General features: G+C 42.2%; 1 protein-coding gene across 36 annotated transcripts in view; it reads right to left on the bottom strand.

Annotated features, from left to right (window-relative positions):
• ITSN1 (intersectin 1) overlaps positions 1-16,414 on the bottom strand; it is a 200,261-nt gene that overhangs the window by 157,198 nt on the left and 26,649 nt on the right. For 11 of the 36 annotated variants that reach the window (XR_010600017.1, XM_042855793.2, XM_065589957.1 and 8 more), the window contains one exon: positions 3,115-3,352. The exons of the other annotated variants lie outside the window; for them this stretch is intronic. The gene's annotated coding sequence lies outside the window, so the exon portion shown is untranslated. The remainder of the gene's footprint in view (positions 1-3,114; positions 3,353-16,414) is intronic. 36 annotated transcript variants of the gene reach the window in all.

The following is a 16,414-nucleotide window of genomic DNA, read 5'->3' as shown; positions in this document are numbered from 1 at the left end:
ACTTGCAACAGCAGTTTTCTTTTGTCTGGATTTGATAGTGGTCTTTCTTTAAGCTTTTCTGATTTCTGCAGATTCCTCACTCCTAAACCTACTACATAAGTTTACCTCCACTTTTGTCACTGGAAAAAACAAACAAACAAACAAAAACCACCATACACACTACTACTACTGAAAACAATGTCAGGAAAACCAAATTCCCCAACTAATTGTAATTTAGGAAGCAGGAGAAGAAATGACAAAGGAAGAGACTAGTTTTAAAATAAGATAAACAGATTATAGATCAGTTGTCTATCTGTGAAAGTTACTACCACACTTATCTCACTCCATAAACATTGACTAACTGAATTCTGCTTCTAAACTGCAGTTAAAAGTTTTTCTAACTATAAGATTAGTGTCAATTCCTTCAAGATCTAAGCTTAAAATCATATCATAATACAACTTAGATTAATGTTTAACTGTTTAGTCACTAACAGTAATTCTTCGAAAGCCCTTCCAACTATAAATGATTAGCACTTCAACCTTTTGCTTCAGTATCACATACTCTGCAGCAGACAAAACCATGCCTCTATTTCTCTATTCCCATCCCCAAGTATTCTGGATTTGGTTTCTTAAGCTAACAGATGCTGAAACAGTTTCCTATGCAAAGTCTTCCAGCAGTGTCTTAGCTCTGTAGATGTACTACTGAATCAGTGTGGCATAGAAAATTTTATATTCACTTAAAACTTTGAGAAGAAAGGGAGCAGTAAAATAGAGGAGCTGCTCCTGCACCCCTCAACTGTTTACTTTGGCCTTGGCTACACTGGCACTGTACAGCGCGGCAACTTGCTGCGCTCAGGGGTGTGAAAACGCCCCCCCCCCACCGAGCGCAGCGAGTGCAGCGCTGTAAAGCGCCAGTGTAATCAGCGCCTGCAGCGCTGCATGCTTGCTCGCAGCGCTGCAAGCTATTCCCCTTGGAGAGGTGGAGTACTTGCAGTGCTGCGAGAGAGCTCTCACAGCGCTGGCGGCGCAACTACACTTGCGCTTCACCGGCAGCGCTGTGAATTCTCAAGTGTAGCCAAGGCCTCAGTGGGAGTGTTTGCAGAAAGGCAAGGAAAGAAGTAGAAAGAAAAGGGAACCAGAGGTAGATGGCTAAGAGGGGAAAAAAGAGAAAACTACAACCGGCGAGAACACAAGACCAGATTTGATAAGAGACAGAACCAGAGTAAACGGATCAAAAACACAAACTAACAATCCATTTCACCAACTCACATTTTACAAACGTTTTAAAAAAAAATCAACGATTATGAATACTGGGGCAGCACAGTGCTTGCAAGCATTGCAGAGTTGTCATTTGAAGGGAGAGAATCTCTCACATGTAGTTCAGGAACTCCACAGGAAGAGCAAGCTTATCACTCCATCCTTGCATGCACCAGTGATGGACAAAATAAATCTAACAACTAGCAACCGGATTGATGCTTAGGAATGCATAAAGCTGTACCAAATAGCAGAGAGAACACTAGAGAGAAAGTGGGGGTAGGCAGTGAGTGAAACAAGCAGAGCAGGCCACAAAAGCAGAGAAATGTCTTGAAAAGAAGTGATAGATGAATGTAGAAAGAGCTGAAATTTAGACTTGAACAATTGGAAAAATTTGATTGAAGACTGACAGATATATAGAAGATACAATATGAGGCAAACAAAAAGGGGGGGGGGAGAGAGAGAGAGCGAGAGAGAGATCAACATACCCTAGAAAGACATTGCAATTTAAGTTTGCTGTTGACAGATAGCGTAATGTTTACTTGTTATAAAGAGAAATTTGATTTTATATCCAAGGAAATGCTAGGGTAACCATTAGCAATTTGACAAGTGCATGCAGTTGGGTCTGAAACCTCAGCATTCCTTATGTATAAAAAGAGGGAATACACCTCTACCCCAATATAATGCGACCCGATATAACACGAATTCAGATACAACGCGGTAAAGCAGCGCTCCGGCGGATCAAAGCAAGTTCAATATAATGTGGTTTCACCTATAATGCAGTAAGATTTTTTGGCTCCCGAGGACAGCGTTATATCTGGGTAGAGGTGTAACTCTTAGTAGAGTTAGAAGTTTGATTGTATTATAATGCTGAGTGGTTTGGGATTTTTTTTAAACTATCAGGAGGAAAGCTTTTTGTGGTAGAGTTATGTCTTATGTATTTGGCAAGTGTCTAGCATAGTTATATCTACTGTGTGTGTACACACATATACACACACACACACACATATATATATATATATACACACACACACATATATATATATATATACACACACACACACACACACACACCCCCAACAGTATGCTTTTAAAGAGAAATGCAAATGCTGAAGTTTTGCTTTTGCACTATTTGGTTTTAAATCGGGGGTGGGGGGGGGGGAAATCTTATGTTTATTCTAGTATAGAATTTATGCCTAATATTAGGCAGTCTGTTATTTTGACTAAAATCTTTGTTAGTGTCAAATCAAAAAAAAAACCCAGGTATGTTAAAGTTTTTCTGGGAGGAGTAACAAAGAACCCTTGGCCACCCTGAGTAATCCTTTTTAGTCTAGTCTCAGCCTGGAGTTTACATTTTCTCCTAACATACCTGTAATTTAAGGTACAAACAATAGAGAATATCCACTTAAATGTGCAGGCTACTTCAACTCACTATTTCTGACTGGTAAGACAATTTTGAAAAAAGAAAACCTACCACCACATCCAACACCAGATCTCCTAACGCTCCAGAAACAATACATACAAGCTTTGAAATTTATACTATTAAACTCGGATTAACCTCACAGCTGCATGTTTCCTCTACAAGTTCTGTGCAGCAACAGAACATGATTACATTCTTAGGCATGTTCATACTGGCACTTTCATAGGCAACATTCCCATGGAGGGGACAGGTACAAGGGCATCATCCTGTTATTGGCAGGTACACGGGGCAGTACTGAAGATAGATTTTGCTTCACATAACTGACAGTGAATTTGTTAAAAACAACTGCCTAAAGATTTGATTTCATCTCCACTCAAGTTCTTTTAGGGTACAAAAAAAGCTTGCAGGAAAGAAGTCTATTGGAAAACATAGCCGCCTACTGGCTAAAAGAAACGTGTCACCTTTCATGAGAAAGTTGTTAACTGGGCTGTCAGCATCAGCATGTTTTCTTTTTAACTAATGTGTTAAGGATGTTATTGCTGGCACTGTTCCATTCAACTTCTTGTGCAGTTCCCCAACTACTCTGTTCCAGGTGTTTTCTTTATGTCACTGGAACCAAATGGATTCAAACAGCATGTCACTGGAGTCTGGGATGCTGTTGATGGCAAGGCAACAAGGAAGAACAAACGAGGGAGAGCACTATTTTGCAAAGAAAAGAAGGGAAAAAAAATCATATTTCAGCAATGAAGTCTAAGCTTTACAGCATAAGGACCAAACATGTTATATCAAAAAGGTCAAGAGGCCACAAATCAATACTTTGGTGTAGATTCTGAGCTCTGCTCCTCTCCTTTTGCAGTATTCTGGTGATGCAAAAAGTGGAAGCTGCTACACATCCTGTCATAAACATACAGTTAAGGGTAGCATAAAATCCCTCTTTACCCTGTAAAGCGTTAAGAAACTCAGATAACCTGGTTGGCACCTGACCAAAAGGACCAATAAAGGGAGAAGCTACTTTCAAATCTGTGGGGGCAGGTTTTTTGTTTGTGTCTTTTGTTTTGTTCTCTCGAAGTCAGCAAAGGAACCAGGGCAGGGCAAATACATCTCCCTAAGCCATATCTGGACTAAGCATCTAGTATTGCAGAAATGGTAAGTAATAGCAAAGAAATGTGTTAGATTATCTTTTGTTTTAGCTTGTGAATTTTCCCTGTGCTAAGAGGAAGGTTTATCCCTGTTTTTGTAACTTTAAAGTTTTGCCTAGGGGGGAAATCCTCTGTGTTTGGAATCTTTTTGTTACCCTGTAAAGTTATCTTCCAGCCTGATTTTACAGAGGTGATTTTTTTTTAAATGAACTTCTTTTAAAAACCTGATTGTTTTTCAGTGTCCTAAAGACCCAGGGGGTTTGATCTGTGCTCACTTTGTAACCAATTGGTTAGGATATTATTCTCAAGCCTCCCCAGGAAAGGGGGTGTAAGGGCTTGGGGAAATATTTTGCGGGGGAGGTAGGGCTCCAAGTGGCCCTTCCTGAATGTTTGTTTAAATCACTTGGTGGTGGCAGCGATCAAGGACAACGTGGAACTTGTGCTTTGGGAAAGTTTTAACCTAAGCTGGTAAAAATAAGCTTAGGGGGTCTTTCATGTGGGTCCCCACATCTGTACCCCAGACTTCAGAGTGGGGAAGGAACCCTGACACATCCCTTGCTGGTTACTTCTCAATGTGAAGGAGACTCCAATATGGCTTAAAGATGGTACAGCCAGCTCCTACACTTCACATCTTTCATGCACTGGTGAGTGATTGGAGCACGTTGCTATCTACCAACTGGTCCCTTGGGAACATTTTGCCAACTGGAGCACAATAAACTGACCCCAGGCTGGAGCAGAGATGCAGGGAGCCATAACTGGTTTTTGGGTCTCAGCTTCTCTTTTTCACTCCCGGGTGGCTATATAGGGGAAAGAGCCATTCTTTCCTAGGCACTCACCTAGGCTCAGACATACCCAAAACTCCTATCACAATCTCCCTGCAGCTCCCACAGCCTAGCAGGGAAGCAGGCAAAATAGCCAAAGATGTTAACTATTCTCCTTCCTGTACTATGGTGTGGCAGGCAGGCAGTGGGGGAGCTGCTGAGCAATTGCTGTAGGGAAGGATAGCTGCTTAGGGCATCCTGGCACAGTGCTGCTCCTGTCATTGTTCAGAGAATATACATGGATTACTACACAAATCTGATTAGCCAACAATTATGACTGCTCAGTGTTAGTCCAAAAAATTTTTTATTATGCACCTTTAAAGAAAACACCACAAAAATAATTGATAATTCATTAACACACCCATATAATGGAGTTAGGTGAGCAGCATCCTAGTAACCTATGTCCTTCAGGCAGATAGAGGATTATCAGGATTGGCAGGTGAATGGAATAGCCAAGGTGTTGTGGGTGGCATAATGGACAAGAGCAACACAGGTTTTTCCCATGGTGAGGTGTGTATGTGTGGAGAACTAGGGTATTTGAATTGATATGCAGATATGGCATGTGAAACACTGGATAGAGCACAGGCATAAAAGGGGTACAGTATAGAGGAGGAGGAGCCCTGTTATCATTGTTCCACGCTAATCCTCACCACCACTTTCCAAAGAGCCTTAAATGAAGAGAGTGATCAATTTCTACATTTAAATGGATCACTGATGTGCTACCCTAATAGGGTAGTAATTTTGAAAATTTCCTAATTTACCCTTGCCCCACTGTTGTTACGAGATCAGCTCTGTTAGTGCATTGATGGAACAAAAGCTAGTCAAACTTAGAAAGCAAATTTTCTAGTGAGACTCCCGGCCAGACATCCCTCACCCGTTCCGCTTCCCGCAGCCCCCATTGGCCTGGGACGGCGAACCGCGGCCAGTGAGAGGTAAACAAACTGGCACGGCCCGCCAGGGTGCTTACCCTGGCGAGCAGCGTGCCAGAGGTTGCCAACCGCTGGTATAGCTAATACTTAGTCCTGCCTCAGTGCAGGGGACAGGACTAGATGACCTCTTGAGGTCTCTTCCAGTCCTACATTTCTAGGATTCTCAGATATAAGAAATACATATAGCCATAATTCTTTTCAAACACTGAATCTCTTGACCCTCTCTTTAAAAATGTCCCAGTGTATTGATAAAAGGCCTGAATATGAACCCCTTGCTCACCAGTGAACTTAACAGGATTACTTGTGTGAATAACTGTTCAAAGTAAGCAAGCAGTTTACAATTTAGCACTCAGTTACTTAAGTGAAAGCTGCACAATTTCAGATCAGGGTATTAGAATCTGAAAAAAAGTGGACTGATAACATAACTTGGGAAACTATTAATAGTGTTTCAATGGAGGACTTAAGTTATGAAATTAAACCTTTATTTTTCATTCTTCCGATGCAGATGCTCTTTTAAGGGGATTTATCAGACAATGTGGACACTCTGGTAACAGGGTTTTGACAATAAATGACAGTTCAGAGTTCACTGAAGAATGCTGACATAAGACTTACATTATCTTTAATGGCTGTAAATTTGTTAATATCTACAGATGTAGACTTGTAAACAAGTGATATGACTCTTAACAGCTTCACTGCTGCCCAAAGGGTTTTAAATGAGAGCAGTAAAACTGATTAGCCTTGTTAATTTCACTCTGCTGCTTGGCAAAAGCTTCAGGCATCACTAGGGGCTCTTCAAATTCCTGATTCTATGAAAACATTATTTACATTTGAAAACTTGGCCAAGATTGAACAGTGGTTTTTTGTTTTTGTTTTTTTGATTGCTCACATCAAGTCTCCCTGTAGGGGGGTTGATTTTCAGTAAATGCTGAACACCCATGTGCTAACTCAGGCTCCTTAAAGATGTCCCAAGTTGGACACCCAAATATTGAGATATCTAAAGTAATCAGTAATTTATAAAAATATTGGCTTTTTTTGGTTTATAAACAGAAGCTTAGATTACACAGAAATGGATAAGTTTAGGCCCCCACAATTGCCAGGAAAAACTTTTGACTCTGGTGGAGACTGGCTTTTTCACGGTCTGTGTTTAGCCCGGAGACTTTCCTACATTTACATAGAAACAATCAGGGTTAAAAAAAGAACTAGATAAGTTCATGGCAGATAAGTCCCACAATGGCTATTAGCCAGGAAAGGCAGGGATAGTGTCACTAGCCTCTGTTTGCCAGAAGCTGGGAATGGACGACAGGGAATGGACTACTTGATTACCTGTTCTGTTCACTCCTTCTGGGGCACCTGGCATTGGCCACTGTCAAAAGACAGGATACTGGGCTAGATGGATCTTTGGTCTGACCCGGTATGGCTGTTCTTATAATCCTGTAATTCTGTGATTACCTCAAATAGTATCCTGCCAAGGGATATTTTGCCATAATTTTGACTTCCTTTAGAAGGATGTGGTTTTTATCTGCTTGTTTCCTGCTGGTGGAGGAAGGTAAGTCATAGCTCTATTGACTTGCATAGTGGTTAATGAATAGCGCCCACAAAGATTACATAAAATACTTGTACCTAACCAGGAGTATGAAAGGTCTAACTCCCCCATTGTATACTATCCATTAGCCACCATACAAGTCAATAGAATAATAACACTTGAGATAGCTATGACTTCCCTTCCTCCACCAACAGGAAATAAGCAGCTAAAATCCACATCCTTTACTCTATTGACTTGTATGGTTGTTAATGGATAGTTCACAATGGAGGAGTAACAACTCTTCCATATTCCTGGTTAGGTACAAGTATTTTCATGTAATCTTTGTGGGCATGAATGAAATTAAACTGTAAACTAGAAACTTCTCGCCTTTTGGGTAGAATTCTAGGCAAAAGGCATGTTTACACAGCAGGGAGTCTGGCGGAACAACACTGCGCCCAGTGGGTCTAGGTAGCTAGACAGCAGGTTCCAACACTCAGAGGGGAGTGGTAGATAGAAGGTCAGCACCCTGCCTCTGTGCCTAGGGACCCCAATATAGGGGCAGTGGTTGCATTCTGTTCATACTCCAGGAGCTTGAAACACCCCAGGGGATCCCGAGCAGCAGAGACTTGGATTCCCCTTACAGTTGTTCTTGTAAGTGGCCAGCAGGGAGCGCTCCCTAGGATCTGTGACAGTTGGGTTTTAAAAACAAAACAAATATAAATTCAGCATCTCTATGTACCAAAGCCCAGTTTTCCTCCTCCACTGCCTCCAGCTTCTTGGCAGCGATTACCCCAGTCACAGAATGCACTGACTGCATGTTAGTCCCTTCATTGCCCCTGCATCTTCTCCTAGTCTCCTGTACCTCACTGCCTGTCCAGTTCTTTCTCTTCTCTCTGGAGAGGCGATCACTGGAGATGCAGGAACAATGTTGGTGAAAAAGAGCTGAAGTCCCCCATTTTCCACCGCACAACTATAACCTCCTCCTTTGCACCAAATCCATGCACTATTCCAACACCCCCATGTTCCTCCCTCACTGTTGGGACCTCCCATATTTCTCCACGATGTTTCAACTACTCCAATATTCCCTTTGTCATGTTATTTGCTCTGATCACCCATATATCCCTGCTGCTCCAAGCCCCCCTAAACACACAGTTCTACCCTGTTCCTTGCTACTGCATGCCCCAATAAGCATAATGGGGCTATGAGGTGGGTAATGGCTACATGAACTGCTCATAGTCTACCTGGACATAATAAAGGACAGGAGAGCAGAGATGCAGAGTCCCTACCCCAAACCCAGCTCTAGGATGTTGGGAAGGGACTCGACACATGCTCAGAGCATGCTTGTTCTTAGCTCCCAAATATCTTGGTGCTATGTACTGGACCAAGCCCCAAACATGCCCATCCCCAGTTTCTCACCCTAGCTTCAATATTATATGTCTGTCATGCACTGAACATGCTCATTCCCAGCTCCCCATCCTGGTTTCAGCACTATGGGGGCATGTTTTGAAGGGGAGACAGATGAGAAGGTAGAACTGAAGCCCACATGCATCCCCCACTGCACAACTTACCCCCCTTTCTCCCCATACTCCTGCATTGCTGACTTCCCCCCCCCCCCCCACTCTCCCCACAAGAGCAGCACCGGACGAAGGGAAGGTGAAGGAAGAGTGAGGCTTAGTGTCCCTTCCCCACTTCCTGAAGCGAAATGGGGGAAATACAAATGGGGTAGGAAGTGCTGGTTTCAGTTCTCTCCAATTGGGAAGAAATGGAGGGAATGGGAGCACCCTCCTTGGGTCTTGGAAGGAATGGGGAGGGAAGGGGGATTTGTACCGTAGAGGAAGGCACAGATAGCTATGCTTCACTCCCTACCACCACCTCCCAGTATGTCACTCTTCATCCTTATGGTTCTGCTCTGCCAGCACTTCTGAGCACTCAGATAAAAGGGGTCCCTTTAAGGAGGGTCCTTTATTAGTTGAAGGATGGCAGAGAAACTACTTTTGGAAACTAAGTTCTTCATCAAAGCTCTAGTCAACCTGGGCTTTCAAAGACAGTGCTTGGACAAGCCCTTACACTGTGGGGAGTCATCAAGGAATGTGCTGTTTTCTCCATAGGTATGCCAGAGCACAGCCCAGTGAAGCAAAGCCCCTCAACCTGCACCCTCCCAACTCCTCTCCCCCACCTCCCCAACTACCCTTCACTGCTGACCCCCCACATTCTCTAGCTCTGCTCCAAAAATGTTAAAAATTTTAAAATATTATAAGCGACTCTTGTTAGAGGGACTGTGTATTAAGAATCCCTGGACCAAGTGACAGAGCAACTTGCTTTCCTTTGATCACACTCAGTCCCACTGTTCGGGAAATGATTGAGAAGCATGATTATATTATCTTTGTGATGGGTTCAATCATCACAGAGACCCCCTTGGGACTGTCACCTGATGTGCTGAAACTACCTCTGAGCCAGTTTTCTTTGCCAGCTTGGGACTCCAGAACCCTGTCTTGTTGAGCCAGACACGCTAGCCTGATGCAACAGACTCAGGGTCTGAACCATGCCCCCAAAGCTGCAGACTTAACTGGAAACAGCTCAGCAAGTACTCCTGTCTACAGACACCCAGCTCCCAATGGGATCCAAACCCCAAATAAATCTGTTTTACTCTGTATAAAGCTTATAGAGGGTAAACTCAAATTGTCTGTCCTCTATAACAGAGAGAGATATGTACAGCTGTTTGCTCCCGCAGGTTTTAATCACTTACTCTGGGTTAATTAATAAACAAAAGTGATTTTATTAAGTATAAAAAGTAGGATTTAAGTGGTTTCAAGTAATAACAGACAGAACCAAGTAAGTTACCAAGCAAAATAAAACAAAACACGCAAGTCTAAGCCTAATACATTAAGGAACTGAATACAGGTAAATCTCACCCTCAGATGTTCCAATAAGATTCTTTCACAGACTAGAGTCCTTCCTAGTCTGGGCCCAATCCTTTCCCCTGGTACAGTCCTGGTTAGTTCCAGTTCAGGTAGTAACTAGGGGATTTCTCATGACTGGCAGCCCCCTTTGTTCTGTTCCACCCCCTTTTATATCTTTGGCACAAGGCAAGAATCTTGGGTCTCTCTGGGTTCTCACCCCTCCTAAATGGAAAAGCACCAGGTTTAAGATGGATTCCAGTATCATGTGATATGGTCACATGTCACTGTAAGACATCATTCTTTATTACCCACCTCACTACACAGGAAGGCTTGCAGGTAAATAAACCCATTCACAACCAACTGTCCTAGTCAATGGGAGCCATCAAGATCCCAAGCCACCATTAATGGCCCACACTTTGCATAATTACAATAGGACCTCGGAGTAATACTTCATATTTCTAATTTTAGATACAAGAATGATACATTCATACAAATAGGATGAACACACTCAGTAGATTATAAGCTTTGTAATGATATATTACAAGAGACCTTTTGCATAAAGCATATTCCAGTTATATTATATTCACACTTATTAGCATATTTCCATAAAACATATGGAGTGCAACGTCACAATCTTACCTGCCTACCCGAGTCTTCCTCTTATCTCTAATTAATGCTAATTTCCTGAACAATACTGCTGAAGTAACAATCAGAATCTGCACGTGGATTTTAGAGAATCTTAAAATATCTCACTTAAGCCAGAAATTTTGGTGTCTGAGCAAGCTTCCTAAACAGAGACCCCGCAGAATTCACGTAGAGAGCAAAGACAACACCTTTTCTCACCTTGAGCTATCCAGCTTCTGTGATAATAGATGGTCTTCAAACCTTTGGCTTCCAGAAACCCCTAGTCCTGCAGCATATGTGCATTTCACACTTTTGGAGCATTAGTTTAGCTTGTACTGACATGGAGATCTAAACTTGAAACTTAATTACAGCAGTGGTCTGCTGTAATTAAATTGCCACCTTTCCCTTTCATATAATTTTGTAAGCAGCCAAAAATATGTAACCAACCCTAGTTATCCTACACCCCTCCTTACCTCACAGTCCATTTACTACCATCATGTTCCCTCCCAAACACCCAAAGTTCCCTTTAGTGAAACAAAACAGGCAAACACAGTGAGCAGCTGACACACAGGTTTGCAGAGGTGTTGAAGGTATGTATGTCTCTGCTGCCCTGACTCTCAGCAAGAGCTGGAAACCAACTTGCTTCTTAGGGGGCCATTCCTCACACATTGAGTGGCCTGTGCCACACTGTTGATCCTTTCGAGAGAAGGCTTGCTCTTTGGCACAAGAATAAACTAGAAAAAAAAAAGTCTTTCTGCACCTTTCCTCTTTTTAGTAGCAAATTCTTTTCCCATTTCTAGATGTCTAAGCCTGCAAGAGAAGGAGTTGCAGCACTGCTTCACAACAGAATCCATGGGTAAACCAAATGCCAGTTTGGGGGCCATACTGGACAAGAGAACTCAGAAGCAATGTTTACTACTTTTTCTAGTAAACTGGGTTTAAAGAATCCTCATTCTGCAAAGAAAGGCTTAGCTTGTCCTATGAAGCTACTGATGCAGAACAGACCAGACTTTAATAGGTTGGACTTGGCCATATGCCAGCAATATACAGGCTGCCCCCAAAGCTGCAAGGAGACTTTATACCAACTACAAAGAATGAACAGTGGTTTTGCTTCAAGAAACATTACACTTATGAATTTTTAATCACTGAATGCAAATATCTAGCAATTTTGACTTCACCACATCTATATCTGCTTACACTGGGCCATGTCCATTGCCACAGACCAGAGGTTAAATCTTTTTTGTTGCAAGGAAGAATTTAAATGGCTACACTGCAGAGAGTTTATTGACTTATTTTAAAACAGCAGTGTTCCAGATGTAGATAATCCTGCCCCTTTGTGGGAAATATTTACAGCCTACGTAAAAAGCTGAATTATCTCATTCACAACATTCTGAAAAGCATAAACATACAAAAAGCTTTCTGAATTAGAAAGCCAATTTTAATTCCTTGAATGAAAGCATGCGTCCACTCACTCTGGCAAAGATTACTAAATTTTGACCTCCAATCGTATGCCACATAAAAGGCTGAGAGAGGACTCTGCAGAAGAACTACGAAGGAAGTGAATATATTTTCAGCACGACATATATGGTCCAAGAAGACTAAGGCTATGGCTACACTACAGAGCATGCAGCAGCGCAGCTGCACTGGTGCAGCTGTGCCACTGTAGCGCTGCTAAGCCAACGGGAGAGAGCTCTCCCATCAAATTTATTACTCCAGCCCCCAACAAGCAGCAGTAGCTATGTGGGCAGAAGAAGCTCTCCCACAGACACCAAGCTGTCCATACCAATGCTTAGGTCAGTGTAATTTACGTCGCTGGGGGGGGGGGGGGGGAAGAGGGAAGAAGGGAGAGAGGCACCTTATTCGCATTGCTGAGTGACAAGCTGTAGTGTTTACATAGCCTCAGAAAACAATTTGAACAGTGAGAGATATTATACTAAGGCTGAAACAAATATCTTTATGTAAAAGGGTTAGCAGATACAAAATGAGCGACTCAGTTTCATCTTGTGAATTCCATATGCACTGCAGAGGGTACAAGGCAAAGATGTACCTTTTGAGCCCTCTCATGTTGGCTATATAACCACTTGCTGCAGCTGCTAGCCTCTAGCAGAATATTTAAAGACACTACTACATTCAAGTAACAACTATTTGAGGGTTATATAGAATAAGTATATCAGATTTGAGATCTTAATATTGCCAAAGGATTAGTTATTTAAACTTTATTACTCTCCATTTTAAAGCATGAGGGATTTTTTTAAGCAAGATTACTAAGTTTTCTTCTTTGACCTCAGCTCTGAAACTCAGGGCCCTGGATCCTACTCAGGAAAGCTCCTCAATACAAAAGTGTATTTTCTTTTAAATCTGACCTAATTTGAGCTGGAATTTGCTAAAAGCCCACACAAAGTCTGAGACAATATAGGAAAAGGGACTTCAAAAAAAAAAAAATTTTTTTTTAAATCCCTCCCAAAACATGATCTGATAGGGAACTAAAGCACTCTGCTATTTTAACACAATTATGCTGCCAGGGATGCAGTGTCCATTGCAGGAAGAGGATAAAGAACAGAGTAAACAGCTATTTAATGTAAATAGATCAGTTTGGTAGCTTAATGCTGGAAAAAAAAATGATACTGGGTTTTCTTGTGGCTTCCTGTGTCATTAGTTTTCATGTATTCGTAAGTGGCTGAAGAAGCAGAGTCAGGTTCTCGGTTGTGTGTGAAAAGAGTGTTTTCTTATACCAGACAGAATGACAATGTCACCTCTGATATTAAATGGCAGCATTTTCAGAACCTTAAGGCTTTTCTACACTAGGACATGGGGTCGATCTAAAGTACGCAACTTCAGCTACATAAATAGCATAGCTGAAGTCGACGTACTTAGATGTACTTACCGCTGTGTCTTCACTGCGGTAAGTCAACAGCTGACACTCTGCTGTCGACTTTGCTTGTGCTTCTCGTTCTGGTGGAGTACCAGAGTCTATGCGAGAGCGCTCAGTGGTCAATTTATTGCGTCTATACTAGAAGCGATAAATTGACCCCCGCTGGATCGATCACTGCCTGGCGGCTAGTGTAGACAAGCCCTTAGTGAATGACCCACTGAGAAACAAGTGATCAGGTATTGTGCAGTTTAGAAGTTCATACTTTTGTGATTACACTAAAAGATGAGAAAGCTATTTAAGAAAATCACTTTTTCCTGCTTCTGCTTATCTGTAGTGATAAGCTGAAAGAGAAGTACATTGTAGTTGAACGGATACTGTTGATATATCATTTATTTACTGTCATGTTTACAATGTTACTTTGGAAATACGCTTTGCTCTCTCCCTCCCCCAATGAGATGGGTGAAGAATGACTGTACAGCAAGGTAAGTGCCAAAAAATACATCCATTTTCTATTTGCTTCATCTTTTAGGGATGCCTGTTAAAACAGTCTAACTTGTTTAAAAGGATCTCAAGTTTTATGGCAGAGTAAATCTACTTCATCTTACCAGGTTCAGAAGTTAACAGCCACGTGTAAAGGGAGAGAGAGAGAGAAATAGTGTTTGGGGAACAGCTTTTGTAATATGAAATGGTATAGGGCAACAACAATATGTGGAAAGAAACACAGGGCTTAACAGATCCATTCACCCATGGTGATTAAAAACCTTTCCCAAAAGAGAGTGGGGATGCATTCCACTAATTCTACAGAATTTAAGACTGTGGTTTTTTAAATACGTTTCAATCATTTAGGGTTGTAAAGAAAGCTTCCATATGTGAAGAAAGCATAAACTGATGTATCATCTTCATTCATCTATAGAGACCTGTAATGCCTCTCCTGCTGTTCAGAGATTTCCCAAGCTGCAGCAAAGTGAAAACTGACATGTCTGGTCAGAATGAAAGGCAACTAGGGGAAGTGATAAGAGTCATATCAATTTTTCTCCAATGGAAGCTGAGAGTAGCAGCAGAGGCAGGTACTCAAGATATTCAATGTAGCAGCCGTGTTAGTCTGTATCCACAAAAAGAACAGGAGTACTTGTGGCACCTTAGAGACTAACAAATTTATTTGAGCATAAGCTTTCGTGGACTACAGCCCACTTCTTTGGATGCATTGAAGTGATAATCAATATAGCCCAGTACAGACAGTTCAATAAGAAGTGTGAGAGTACTTACATGGGGAGATAGATTCAATGTTTGTAATGGCTCAGCCTCACCCACAACTATTTCACATTTGGGGACAATATATACCTTCAAGTCAGTGGCACTGCTATGGGTACCCGCATGGCCGCACAGTATGCCAACATTTTCATGGCTGACTTAGAACAATGCTTCCTTAGCTCTCGTCCCCTAACGCCCCTACTCTACTTGCGCTACATTGGAGGACATCATCATCATCTGGACCCATGGAAAAGAAGCCCTTGAGGAATTCCACCATGATTTCAATAATTTCCATCCCACCATCAACCTCAGCCTAGATCAATCCACACAAGCGGTCCATTTCCTGGACACTACTGTGCTCATAAACGATGTTCACATAAATACCACCCTATACCGGAAACCTACTGACCGCTGTACTTACCTACATGCCTCCAGCTTCCATCCAGGACACACCACAGGATCCATTGTCTACAGCCAAGCTCTAAGATACAACTGCATTTGCTCCAATCCCTCAGACAGAGACAAGCACCTACAAGATCTCTATCAAGCATTCTTAAAACTACAATACCCACCTGCTGAAGTGAAAACACAGATTGACAGAGCCAGACAAGTACCCAGAAGTCACCTCCTACAAGACAGGCCCAACAAAGAAAATAACAGAACACCACTAGCTGTCACCTTCAGCCCCCAACTAAAACCTCTCCAGCGCATCATCAAAGATCTACAACCTATCCTGAAAGATGATCCCTCATTCTCAGATCTTGAGAGACAGACCTGTCCTCGCTTACAGACAACCCCCCAACCTGAAGCAAATACTCACCAGCAACCACACATCACTGAACAAAAACACTGACCCAGGAACCTATCCTTGCAACAAAGCCCGATGCCAACTCTGTCCACATATCTATTCAAGTGACATCATCATAGGACCTAATCACATCAGCCATGCCATCAGGGGCTCGTTCACCTGCACATCTACCAATGTGATACATGCCATCATGTGCCAGCAATGCCCCTCTGCCATGTACATTGGCCAAAACGGACAGTCTCTACGCAAAAGAATTGATGGACACAAATCTGACATCAGGAATCGTAACATTCAAAAACCAGTAGGAGAACACTTTAACCTGTCTGGTCACTCAATGACAGACCTGCGGGTGGCAATTTTGCAACAAAAAAGCTTCAAAAACAGACTCCAACGAGAGACTGCTGAGCTTGAATTGGTATGCAAATTAGATACAATCAATTTAGGCTTAAATAGAGACTGGGAATGGCTGAGCCATTACAAACATTGAATCTATCTCCCCATGTAAGTACTCTCATACTTCTTATCAAACTATCTGTACTGGGCTATCTTGATTATCACTTCAAAAGTTTTTTTCCCCCTCTTACTTAATTGGCCTCTCAGAGTTGGTAAGACAACTCCCACCTTTTCATGCTCTCTGTATGTGTATGTGTATCTCCTCAATATATGTTCCATTCTATGCATCCGAAGAAGTGGGCTGTAGCCCACGAAAGCTTATGCTCAAATAAATTTGTTAGTCTCTAAGGTGCCACAAGGACTCCTGTTCTTTTTGAAGATATTCAATGAAAAGCTCTGAAAGATCCAAGATCTGTGAAGATAAGTAACTGACACCTACCACTAACACCTTCTCCACAGCAGCAACAAGGATTTCAGGAGGGAATGACAATAGCTGCTGGTA

Source organism: Chrysemys picta, chromosome 1 (assembly GCF_011386835.1).
Source record: "Chrysemys picta bellii isolate R12L10 chromosome 1, ASM1138683v2, whole genome shotgun sequence".
In the NCBI taxonomy this organism is placed as follows: Eukaryota; Metazoa; Chordata; order Testudines; family Emydidae; genus Chrysemys; species Chrysemys picta.
The sequence above is the reverse complement of the archived record's forward strand: the minus strand, read 5'-3'. Positions and strand labels throughout refer to the sequence as shown.